General features: G+C 38.4%; 1 pseudogene; it reads right to left on the reverse strand.

The window, feature by feature from the left end:
- The window catches only part of LOC127624919 (myotubularin-related protein 2-like), a 23144-nt pseudogene extending 13163 nt beyond the window's left edge, over positions 1–9981 (reverse strand).
- Positions 9982–11646: the final 1665 nt, after the last annotated feature.

The following is an 11646-nucleotide window of genomic DNA, read 5'->3' on the forward strand; positions in this document are numbered from 1 at the left end:
TGTGTGAGTCTGAGACTGCATGTCTGAGAGTGCATTTCAGCGCAAATGTGTGAGTCTGAGACTGCATGTCTGAGAGTGCATTTCAGCGCGAATGTGTGAGTCTGAGACTGCATGTCTGAGAGTGCATTTCAGCGCGAATGCGTGAGTCGGAGACTGCATGTCTGAGAGTGCATTTCAGTGCAAATGCGTGAGTTGGAGACTGCATGTCTGAGAGTGCATTTCAGCGCGAATGTGTGAGTCTGAGACTGCATGTCTGAGAGTGCATTTCAGAGCGCATGCGTGAGTCTGAGACTGCATGTATGAGAGTGCATCTCAGAGTGCATGCGTGAGTCTGAGACTGCATGTCTGAGAGTGCATTTCAGCGCGAATGCGTGAGTCTGAGACTGCATGTCTGAGAGTGCATTACAGCGCAAATGTGTGAGTCTGAGACTGCATGTCTAAGAGTGCATTTCAGTGCGAATGCGTGAGTTGGAGACTGCATGTCTGAGAGTGCATTTCAGCACGAATGTGTGAATCTGAGACTGCATGTCTGAGAGTGCATTTCAGAGCACATGCGTGAGTCTGAGACTGCATGTCTGAGAGTGCATCTCAGAGCGCATGCGTGAGTTGGAGACTGCATGTCTGAGAGTGCATTTCAGCATGAATGTGTTAGTCTGAGACTGCATGTCTGAGAGTGCATTTCAGTGCGAATGCGTGAGTCTGAGACTGCATGTCTGTGGCTGCATGTCTGAGAGTGCATCTGCATGTCTGCAGCCAGACTCTATTGCATTTTCTCCCAATTTGGAATGCCCAATTCCCACTACTTAGTAAATCCTCGTGGTGGCGCTGTTACTCACCTCAATCTGTGTGGTGGAGGACAAGTCTCAATTGATCTTATAACATGGCTCATGGGCATGACAAGGTGGAGACTCTGCATGTGGAGGCTCATGCTAGGCTCATGCTACTCTCTGCGATCTACGCACAACTTACCACATGCTCCATTGAGAGCGAGAACCACTAATCGTGACCACGAGGTGGTTAACCCATGTGACTCTACCCTCTCTAGCAACCGGGCCAATTCGGTTGCTTAGGAGATCTGGCTGGAGTCAGCACACCCTGGATTTGAACTCACGACTCTAGGGGGTAGTCAGTGTCAGTACTCGCTGAGCTACACAGGCCCCTACTTAAGCTTTAAAGATAGTGACTCAAAACTGCTATTGTATGGGTATGTATTGTATGTCCCACAGCGAGAGGGACAATCTTTAAAATCCCTCCTTTTGTGTTCCATAGATGAAACAAAGTCATATGTGAATAATCAAATGACAGAATAAAAATTTTGGGTGAACCTTTAAGAATCAGCTTTGATGAAGACTTGACTTCCAAATGAACATGTTATCGTGGCATGAACAAGTAAAAAATCTCACCTTGATGTATTTCAGTCAGTGCGTAGAGTCCACAAATGAGAACCAGTGTTGTTGGTAAATGGCAGGATACACCACCTCTTTTAGTTTCCTCAACAATTCTCTCATCACATGAATGTTGGGGATCTCCAGAAAATTCAGCTCCACGTTGATGTAGAAACTCTCATTCTCATATCCTCCATCTTTGGCCTGTAGAAGAGGAGCTAAGTAAATATGCACTGTTGGCCAGCTATTTTAGAAAGACCATCTATTGTGACCGTCAAACTTCTCAAACTTAGCCAAGATATTCATTAGACTTTTTTTCCTATTAATTATTCTGCACAGGTTTGTTTGCTCTCTTTCATATCACATTTTAAGTCACTACAAATGATGCTCTGTTGTGATTTGTAAGAGAAACATGCTTTGACATGCTATGATCATCGCCCAGAGCTATCTATGAATTTCCTATAATTTCTTTTGTATGTATACTGAACTATACGTCTAAGAAACATTAGCAAGCATTGTCTTGTCCTCATTTCAATGCTTGACTTGTTTCATTAACTAGTAATTAATATAAACTGGCTAATGTACTGATGGCAGATTCTCCAGAGAAAGTTAGTTTTAATTCCAGCTGAGGCTTAAACTGGGTCAATGAAGAATGGTACTCTACTACTGGTACTCATTAAACATTTAAAAATACAGGTGCTAATAAACCACTTTTGCAAATAAATTAAGAAATGCATGTTTTTATTTTATATAAACTATTTGTGAAAGGTTTAAAACACCCTTTACTAAATGTATGTTTCTTATGGTTTTTCAAATCCTTTTGATTTAAAGCGGTCATGACATGACTTCTTATATTATTTTAATATGTTCCTTGAGGTTCACTCATATTATTAGTAATGTTTTTTTTGCATAAAAAACAGTCATATATTTGCAAAACATGATCATTTTTCACCCTCATTCTGACCCTCTGTCAGAAATGCTCAGTTTTGGTGCTGCTTCTCCTTTAAGACTTGACAGTAAATGCCCTCGGTTATGATTGGCTCTCTGCTCTTGACTGACCTCTCTCATTGCCATTTAACAGCTACTGGGTGGGGCTACAGAAGTGATCAGGTAAAGTAGGTGTGTATGTGTTGTAAGATTATATATGCAGAAGAATTCCAGCACCATTATTTGAATCTAGGAAAAACCCAGCCTTTCAGTTTGGAATGTTCCAACATCATCCATTACAGGCCCTCAGCAGGAACCCCCACACAGAGTTAAACCAGGCTTTTCTGTATAAGGTTACAAGGACCATCAGATTTGCACAACTCTAAGACATTTCATCTTAATCTAGCCTTTCTAGATAATGCTGAAAATCACTTTGAATTGTGGTAACGTTTGTACCTGACAAATTAATGATTATAGACTGGTGGACCTCTTTAAAATGTGTGTAGCGATGTGCAATCACTTATAATTGATAAATATAATATTTCATTTTATATGATTCATCTCATTCTCCTAAGAATGGTAAATATAAGGCTTAATTTGATCAAATACAATGATGTTTACCAATAGCATTTTGTAACCAGGGATTTTCATGTTTTGTTACATGCACGTACAATATTCATGAAAGAATGTAATATTTGGTATGCAAGCATTTGTTTGGTTACATAGAGAAAGCTGATGACAACGAATATCATGTCTCTTGTACCATTCTCAAGATATAAAAGTTAATGATTAAATATACACTTTTTTTGAGTGGGAGATTTGTAAGTCTCTGGAACAAAGGACCATAAATCAACTGTCGGAAAAGACAGCCCAGTTGACCATGTGACTCTGAAAAGTCACTTCTGATTGGTGCAGGACACCTATGGGGATGCGGACAATTACAGTCAAAATATTTCCAAACAGGAAGAACACTCTCTCTTCTCTCTTGAGGCTCTTTGCCCTTCTCTCAACCTGCCTGCACGTGCTTTGTCTGGTCGTTCCGCTGACTACCAGGTCCATGCCATGTGAGGCCCAAGGAAGCTCGGGACTCGACTTCCCGAGAAAGCTTGTCACTCTCTACGGTTCACACACCAATGAGAAGGCCTCGCTTCAAAGCCAAAATCATCATTCATACAGAGGTCCAAAACATTGATGGTACGAACTTTTGACCAAGCACCAAGAACCAAGCAACACAAAGAACACAAAGAAACACCACAAAGACATGCAAGTACATCTCCAATATTGTGCTCAAAGTGCTGGTGTATTAATTAAATAATTTGGGTAATCCGATAGCAAATCGATGTAGACTCAAAGAAGGATGAAATGGTTCTTAAGGTATTGTCAACAGATTCCATAAAGTTCATTTTCACTGTACTGATCATTTATTTCACATTCTGTCACTTTTCACCAACCTGTCTCATGTATATATATGTGTTAGATTAGATTTATGTTTAGAATAGTAATAAAGTTTGTCTGTGTTCAAAGATGACGTGACTGTGGTATATTTTGATAAATAATCTCATCCCTGTTTCTGAAAGATTTCACTTCAAAGCTGTACCTAAATACATGTGAGATTATTTTCAATAAGCCATGAGAATAATATCACTCTAATAAGTGAATTAATCATAATTCACTGATTAAAGCTAATTCCTTACAATAGAAATTGTGAGCGGATCCAACGAAACATTGTACTACAATTTTAATGGTGGAGAATCTATTAAGACAAATAATCGAATTATTTGTCATGCATCTAATTTATAATGGTTGTCGAGGATGTAGAGAATGAGTTGTTTTGGCAGCTTTGTTTCAACAAATGCTCTTTTTGTATAAGTTCGGAAACATTTCTTATGCTTAAATGCCAGAATAAAATTTTGTAGATAAAAATAAATTGCACTTATGTACATTGATGTGAGTAAGACCAAATAGTGAAGGAAAAGCAGTTAACTAGCATCTAGCAAATATTTTAACAATTAAGGGACCGTTTACACAACAACGTTTTCAACTAAAAATGGAAAATGTTTTATGCATTTTGACTGTTAGTTTACATGACAACGACGTTTTGGGGCCTGAAAACGCAAACTTTGGAAAACGGGTTTCAAAGTGCAAGTCTTTCAAAATTATGCAGTTATCGTCTCTGGGTAAACATCCAAAAACGCAAATTTGTGAAAAAGATGAAGTCATGCGCAAGTGTATTACGTGTTCAGTCTATAAGCATGAACTTTGAGAACTTCATCCTTACCTCCAAGGCTATCAGACCAACATGAGATCACCAGTTGGAGTCCTTAAAAAGGTGGCATCACTTGTGGATTTTACATTAAAGGGATAGTTCACCCAAAAATGAAAATTCTCTCATCATTTGCACACTCTCATGATGTTATGAATCAGACGAGGGCAGACGAGGAGTGGCGATCTAAATGCAGCACTTTAATAAAGGAACAAAAGGGTGAACAGGATAACTCAAAATAACTGAACAACACTGGGAACAAACAAAACCTCCACGAGGGGAAAACAAAACATAAACACGAAAAAACATCCACGGAGAGCACGGGCAGGAGAAACATCGAGGAAAACCAAAACATTTACATTTGACAACCGACAATGAATGAACAAACAAACAGGGTTTAAATACAGAAGGGTGATGATGATTAAATTACATACAGGTGAGAACAATGACACTGGCAGTGATGAGGGTAGGGGATATGGGAAGTGTAGTTCGGGATGACAAGTGAGAAACACAGGGGATCGTGACAGCACCATGTCATCAAAAACAGGCATTGTTGCATGGTTTTTAATACAGTATATAAACCATTTTGTTTCATTTCCAGCAAAAAACAACACTTTTTTATATTTAGATTTATATAAAGTTACTGCTAATAAAGTTATTCAAAGGGTGAAATAAGATTTTTAAAAGTGTTGCATAGTTCACAATCCTTCAACTCATTGCTAATATTATTAAACTGCAAATATAGATGCTGCTAGGAAGCTAGTCTTATAAAGGTTTTAGAACAGTGGGGATTTCTTTAAGACTGCAAGGGAATCTCAGCTTCCCCTATAATGTCAAAAAAATAATGGTCAAATATGTACTATTGTGTAAACAATTTATTGACTAAAAATGCGTTAGAACACGTTCATCTCGAAGACGAGTTCATTCAGAATCAGCTACATTACATATAGCAGGTCGGCTGACTCGGTTTACTTCATATACATTCCCGTAGCGTCAGTGCATTTCCCTGTTGAAGCCGAGCGTCCATTGACTTCAATGGGGCTGCTCTGAACGGTTTTTTTCAGTGCTCCGAAAATAGACGGTCATTGGATAAATGCTGCGATTATGTCCCGCCCACGGACGCTCAGCGTCTCTGGGGGTGAATGAGGAGTGGGCTGGCCCGGACTCCGGGCTTCCGCGTGATGATTGGAGGATCTGTCGAAAGACTGCATCTCTTTTTGATTGACAGCGAAGCTGTACTATAAGAAGTCACTGAAGCTATTTCACGCTCAGTCCCATCGCGGATTTCTCAAGTGTAGTCGAAAGACAAACTGCTGCAACCTATTTCTTTATATTTGTTTGGCTGAAATTGCTAGTCAATTTGCATAATACATTTCACACAATTATACACCACATTCCTTGTTTCAGTTTTACCAAGTTTAATATATTTTGTTTTAGAGCCGCTCGTTCGTTCGTTCATTCATTCATTCATACAGTAGGCTAGGCTAGCGTTGTACGGGTGAAACTGCGCGACGCTGGCAGACGGTGCTAATATTGTCGACCTGATTTTGGCGAAGCCATTTGAAAGTCTTCCTTACGAGGAAAAAATTAGAATTAAACAGCAGGGCAGATCAACACCTAAGATTGATTTAGTGCAAAAAATAGGGTAAATAAGTTTATAATGTAGGCCGAAAATGAGCTTCCCCTCTTTGAAAGACCAGCAGCCGCCACTGTTTTAGAAGAACCAAGACTATAAATTAAATTATTAAATGCTTATCTTAAGAAAATCTTTCACAACTAAATATTTTGATGTATGCAGTTGAGGGCATATTGATTTCTAAAGATTTGTCAAATGCACACACGGACAGGTTTGTTTTTCTATAATGGTGAGGAATTTCCATTGTCTTCAGCGTTTTTTATACTGAGCTAATTATATTATATATATGTTTTCCCCTACTATGTTTATTAAGCTGTTTTCATCGTGGGGACTGTTGGCTGGTCCTCTCAATTGACTAAATTTGCATGGACACCAGAAAATGGACTGTATAAGCGGTGTACACTTTACTCCACTTTACATGCAGCTCAATCAGTAAGCAGCTTTCTCCGCAGGGAGGCTCATGTAAACAACAAACGTGGCATCAGAGGAAAACTTCGCTATTATGTTCTCCATTGATTCACTTTATTTCTAGATACGTATTCCAGAGTTGTTGCAGTGTTTGTTTCCCTATCTTTCTATCGCGACCTGCAGCAGAATTGCACTGAATTAATGGGATATCCCTCTTGTGTCAAACTACAATATTTTATGTTGCTGTGTATAAATGGTTATAGTTTTTGATTTTCCCACTGTACTCCCAGAAATTATGAATTCTTTCTGCTGTGTTGACAGCTGGGCTCCATCCCATGACATTTGTTATCCAGTCTGTTTACGCACATGTGCTCTCCTGTAAGAAAGTCGCTTATGTGTTTACATGACCACATAAACACAGTTCTTCGGGAGAAACCCTGGTATGTTAAACTCCTTTCTCGTAATCCCTTAAGGAAATAAGGAAATCTGCGTTCTTGTATACATGACATTTCAGAACACCACTTTCAGCAAAAACCCTGGAAAAAAAGTTTTCTTAAGTGCATCCTAACACGACCAATGTCAGAGATTTCAGGTTTTACGATCCTTGTAGGGACATTTGGTCCCCCAATGTAGAAAAAACCTGATTCATAAATACAGAAGGGCATTTCATATTGTGCTAGACCTTGGGTTATCATCTTTTTAAACACTGCTTTTAACCACAGGTGTTTCACACTTATAAATTTGAAAAGGGATTAGCACACTTTTAATGGGTTAATCCTGCATTGCTGCACCAAGGGTGACATTCTCCATCTGAGGGAAACCAGTAAAATGTTAAACAGGTGAACAGTGATGGCGAACGCAAGAACTGGTGTGATGAAGAAACAGTATTCCTTTTGTGTGTGTTTTTGTAGTATGTTTCAAAAGACAACAGACTAAAGGAGAATATTTGCCTGCTGTCATTTCCCCTTTTCATTAATAAGCAGTTATTAACACTGTGTGGAACATGAAACAAGGTAACCTAGGACTTTGTTTACCCAGGGTTAAGTATGACCCTGGGTTAACAAATTTGCGTGTGAAAAGTTTTAGAGAGGAAGTTACCGGGAAACGGCATTTGGCCCTGAAGGTCACAACTCTCTTAAGTTTGTCCTCTGTGAAGTTTGAAGGCAGGACGAGCAAGGCTGGATAGTCTCACACACTTCATAACTGCTGTTGACTTTACTGATGATCCAACTATCATTTGGCAGACCCTGTCATCACCCATTATACACACACACACACACACACACACACACACACACACACACACACACACATACAGCAGCATCTGTTCAATGAGGCTTCTTATCTTGAGCAAAATGATACAACAGCTGCCAATCAAACCATATTTGATGTTTAATATACAGCTATGTGAAGCAGGATCCTGGGCGGAGCTACAAAGTACGATGCATATAAAAAAAGATGCTGTGTAGTGAATTTGATGAAGAACATCACTTTTTGTGACAGAATTAAAATTTTTGAGTGAACTATCCCCCTAAAAAGCTAAATTACATATCCATTCTCTGTGGTTGGTAGTATGAAAAAATACCTGTCTTTTGTATTCAGCAACTGGGTCGTAGATCTTCCAGCCATCTCCTGGAAACCTCTCTCGGTACTTAAAGGTGAAGAGTGACTGTAGGCAGAGAAAATGTATATCATTAAAGACAATGAAAGGTCTTTAGTTCTTCCCAGTAATACACATGTCAGATATGTGACTATTTTCAAAGGGTCCTACCAGGTTGTGGGAGAGAGGGAAAACAAACTTTGACAGTATCTCAAACACCTCCAAACTGCTTTGTCCTTCTTTCTTGTAGACAAACCGGGGGTTTCTCAAGTCCAGTGAAAGGAAAACAAATTAACAATTAAAAGTCTGTGTTAGACAGGAAAGTGCGAGAGCATCAATGACTTGTTGAAAAAAAGAGATATGAAGAGAGAAAGAGAGTTATCTTTTGCCTTGCAAACTATCTCCAGTCCTTGAGTGTTTTCTCCATGACACTGAACAGCGATGGACACCAGTCGGCTCACTGCTCCTAGATTCACATCCAACACAAATGGAGGATCCTTTCCCAAACACACAAACAGCTGATAACATCCAACCAATCAATTGCAAACCATTTGTGCTTAATTCGATTTTACAAAAATTGTGTCCCTCTACTTTGCTATCTTCAATAGTGATGGAAAAGTTACATAGACACATACTCTGTACATACTTTTGAGTATGTATAAAGACAGTGCAGCAGTTTTGGGACAAACTACACTGTCACATAGTAATTGCATTCAGTATGCTGCGTTTATGTGCTGTCAGAATTATCCTACAATACTTCCCAATTTTGAAGTGGGAATTATGAGTTTGTCTCGTTCAAGTGCTTTGTTGTCGAAAAGAACAGGAAACATGGAAGACGCCAGCTTCATTCTTGCATATTTCTTGGGGAACTCTTATTTTGACACAGTAATATATATGCTCTTCAAGTGGGGTCGGAAATATTGTAATTACAAGTTCTGAGCACATAAATGACCAAGCAAAGTCATATTTACAAGTGGGAAAGTAGGAATTCTAGATGATACCCAAGTTGCTGAGTTGAGAATTTGTAAGGAGCATTTTGACAACAAAGATGATGGAAACCAATGATTTTGCTAAATGATTTCAAATTCTGTCCTTTATTTCAGTAATATTAATTTGTTAAATATGACAGTCAACTAATGACTCACCCTTCAGGTTTTGTTTTAAGCTAATTAATGAATACTTTTTAGGATACAATGCATTAATAAATTATATATATTGTGTATAAGTGATGCAGGTTTTTGCAGTACAATAAAAAAAAAAAATAAAAAAAATGAGCTTTTGCCGAATGTGCATTGTGCATAAGTGTAAGCTTAGCTTTTTCTGTATTTTGTTGTCTCGCTTGAATGCATGACATGTTGTAGAAACGAACACCCGATGCTTGAAGGCAGCAACATATTACTCAGTCAGCCTGCTGACAATGATGGAATTTTAGTAAAATACATGCTATTTTCTCAGTGTAAAATGTACAATATGCATCCAACACGTGCTGATATACGTAAATGTATATGACCAAAATGACAAGTGCTAACAATTAGCTGTTTTTAGAAAAATTTATGAAACCTGTCATTCACATATAGGATGGATAGTATGCAAAGTGGTACACAGTCCATGTCTTAGATGCTGGCAAAAACCAAAAAACAACAAAAAAAAACAGTTTGTAGTCAGTGATGTTTAGAGTCCCCAGCACAATCCCAGAGAATGGACAAATATACAGATATTTACAATTATAGATATATTTTGTGATTCCACTTGCCAGTACCATATTTGGATTTCCTTTTCCTTTCAGTCATGTGTGCTCTCTCAGTGGTAGGTGGTGATCAAATTTGTTTTCTATTTTGTTTATTAAATTATTATTTTCATCTATATGAAGAGTCTTCATGATTTTAAGTTATGCTGTGATGTCCATAAATGTATTTTGTTTGGCATTTTTCTTCCTTTACTGAATTTGATGATATCTTTCCCTTTTCTCAGTCTCATACATTGTTGCTGTCCGTTATTAATATGCTCCAAAAGAATCCACATTCTTTGTTTGTTTGACAACATTCATTTGACTTGATGGCCAGGATTTTGAAGTTTCAGCGAATTTATTTCCAAAACACAACACAGTCACGGGATATTCTACAATTGTAACCGTAGGGGGCCCAGCCCCAAAATGACACCAAAATGACACAATAATTGGTTCTACTTTTTATTTGATTTTTTTTTTTACTGTGGCCCGTGGGCCGTCAGGGGCCTCAAGAGGGGGTTTCAGAGAAAAATTTCAGAGAACTTTTTTTGTATTACATGTGAATAAAAAAATTAAAATAAATTACAAAATGTAACTTTTCAAATGTTTATCGACTAAAAATAAATTTCAATGGAATTTTATTTATGTTTATACAGTGGATATAAAAAGTCTACACACCCCTGTCAAAATGCCAGGTTCTTGTGATGTAAAAGAATGAGACAAAGAAAAATCATGTCAAAACTTTTTCCACCTTTAATGTGACCTATAATGTGAACAATTCAATTGAAAAACAAACCGAAATCTTTGAGGGGGAAAAATTTTAAATAAAAAAAACTCACAATAGCCTGGTTGCATAAGTGTGCACACCCTTAAACTAATACTTTGATGAAGCACCTATTAGCATGGCACATCTTGACGTGGCAATTTTGCCCACTCTTCTTTGCAAAAGTGCTCCAAATCTCTCAGATTGCAAGGACATCTCCTGTGCACAGCCCTCTTCAGATCACCCCACAGATGTTCAATTGGATTCAGGTCTGGGCTCTGGCTGGGCCATTCCAAAACGTTAATCTTCTTCTGGTGAAGCCATGCTATTGTGGATTTGGATGTGTGCTTTGGGTCGTTGTCAAGCTGAAAGGTGAACTTCCTCTTCATCTTCAGCTTTCTAACAGACGCCTGACGGTTTTGTGCCAAAATTGCCTGGTATTTGGAACTGTTCATAATTCCCTCCTTCCTGACTAAGGCCCCGGTTCCAGCTGAAGAAAAACAACCCTAAAGCATGATGCTGCCACCACCATGGTTCACTGTGGGTATGTGTGCTTTGGGTGATGTGCAGTGTTGTTTTTGTGCCAAACATACCTTTTGGAATTATTGCCAAAAAGTTCAACCTTGGTTTCATCAGACCATAACACATTTTCCCATGTGCTTTTGGGAGACTTGATGTTTGTTTTTGCAAACTTCAGCCGGGCTTGGATGTTTTTCTTTGTAAGAAAAGGCTTCCGTCTTGCCACCCTACCCCATAGACCATGGCTTTTGCTAGAAAATGTCAGGACAATCCTACTAGAACAGTTGAACTTTGAGTCCCTTTAAATGATGGCAGGTGTGTAATGACTTCTATTTAACATGAGTTTGAATGTGATTAAGTCTGAACACAGAATTTCACAAGATTTCAGTTTGTTTTTCAATTGAATTGATCACATTATA

The sequence above is a fragment of the Xyrauchen texanus genome, chromosome 31, assembly GCF_025860055.1.
Source record: "Xyrauchen texanus isolate HMW12.3.18 chromosome 31, RBS_HiC_50CHRs, whole genome shotgun sequence".
NCBI lineage: Eukaryota > Metazoa > Chordata > Actinopteri > Cypriniformes > Catostomidae > Xyrauchen > Xyrauchen texanus.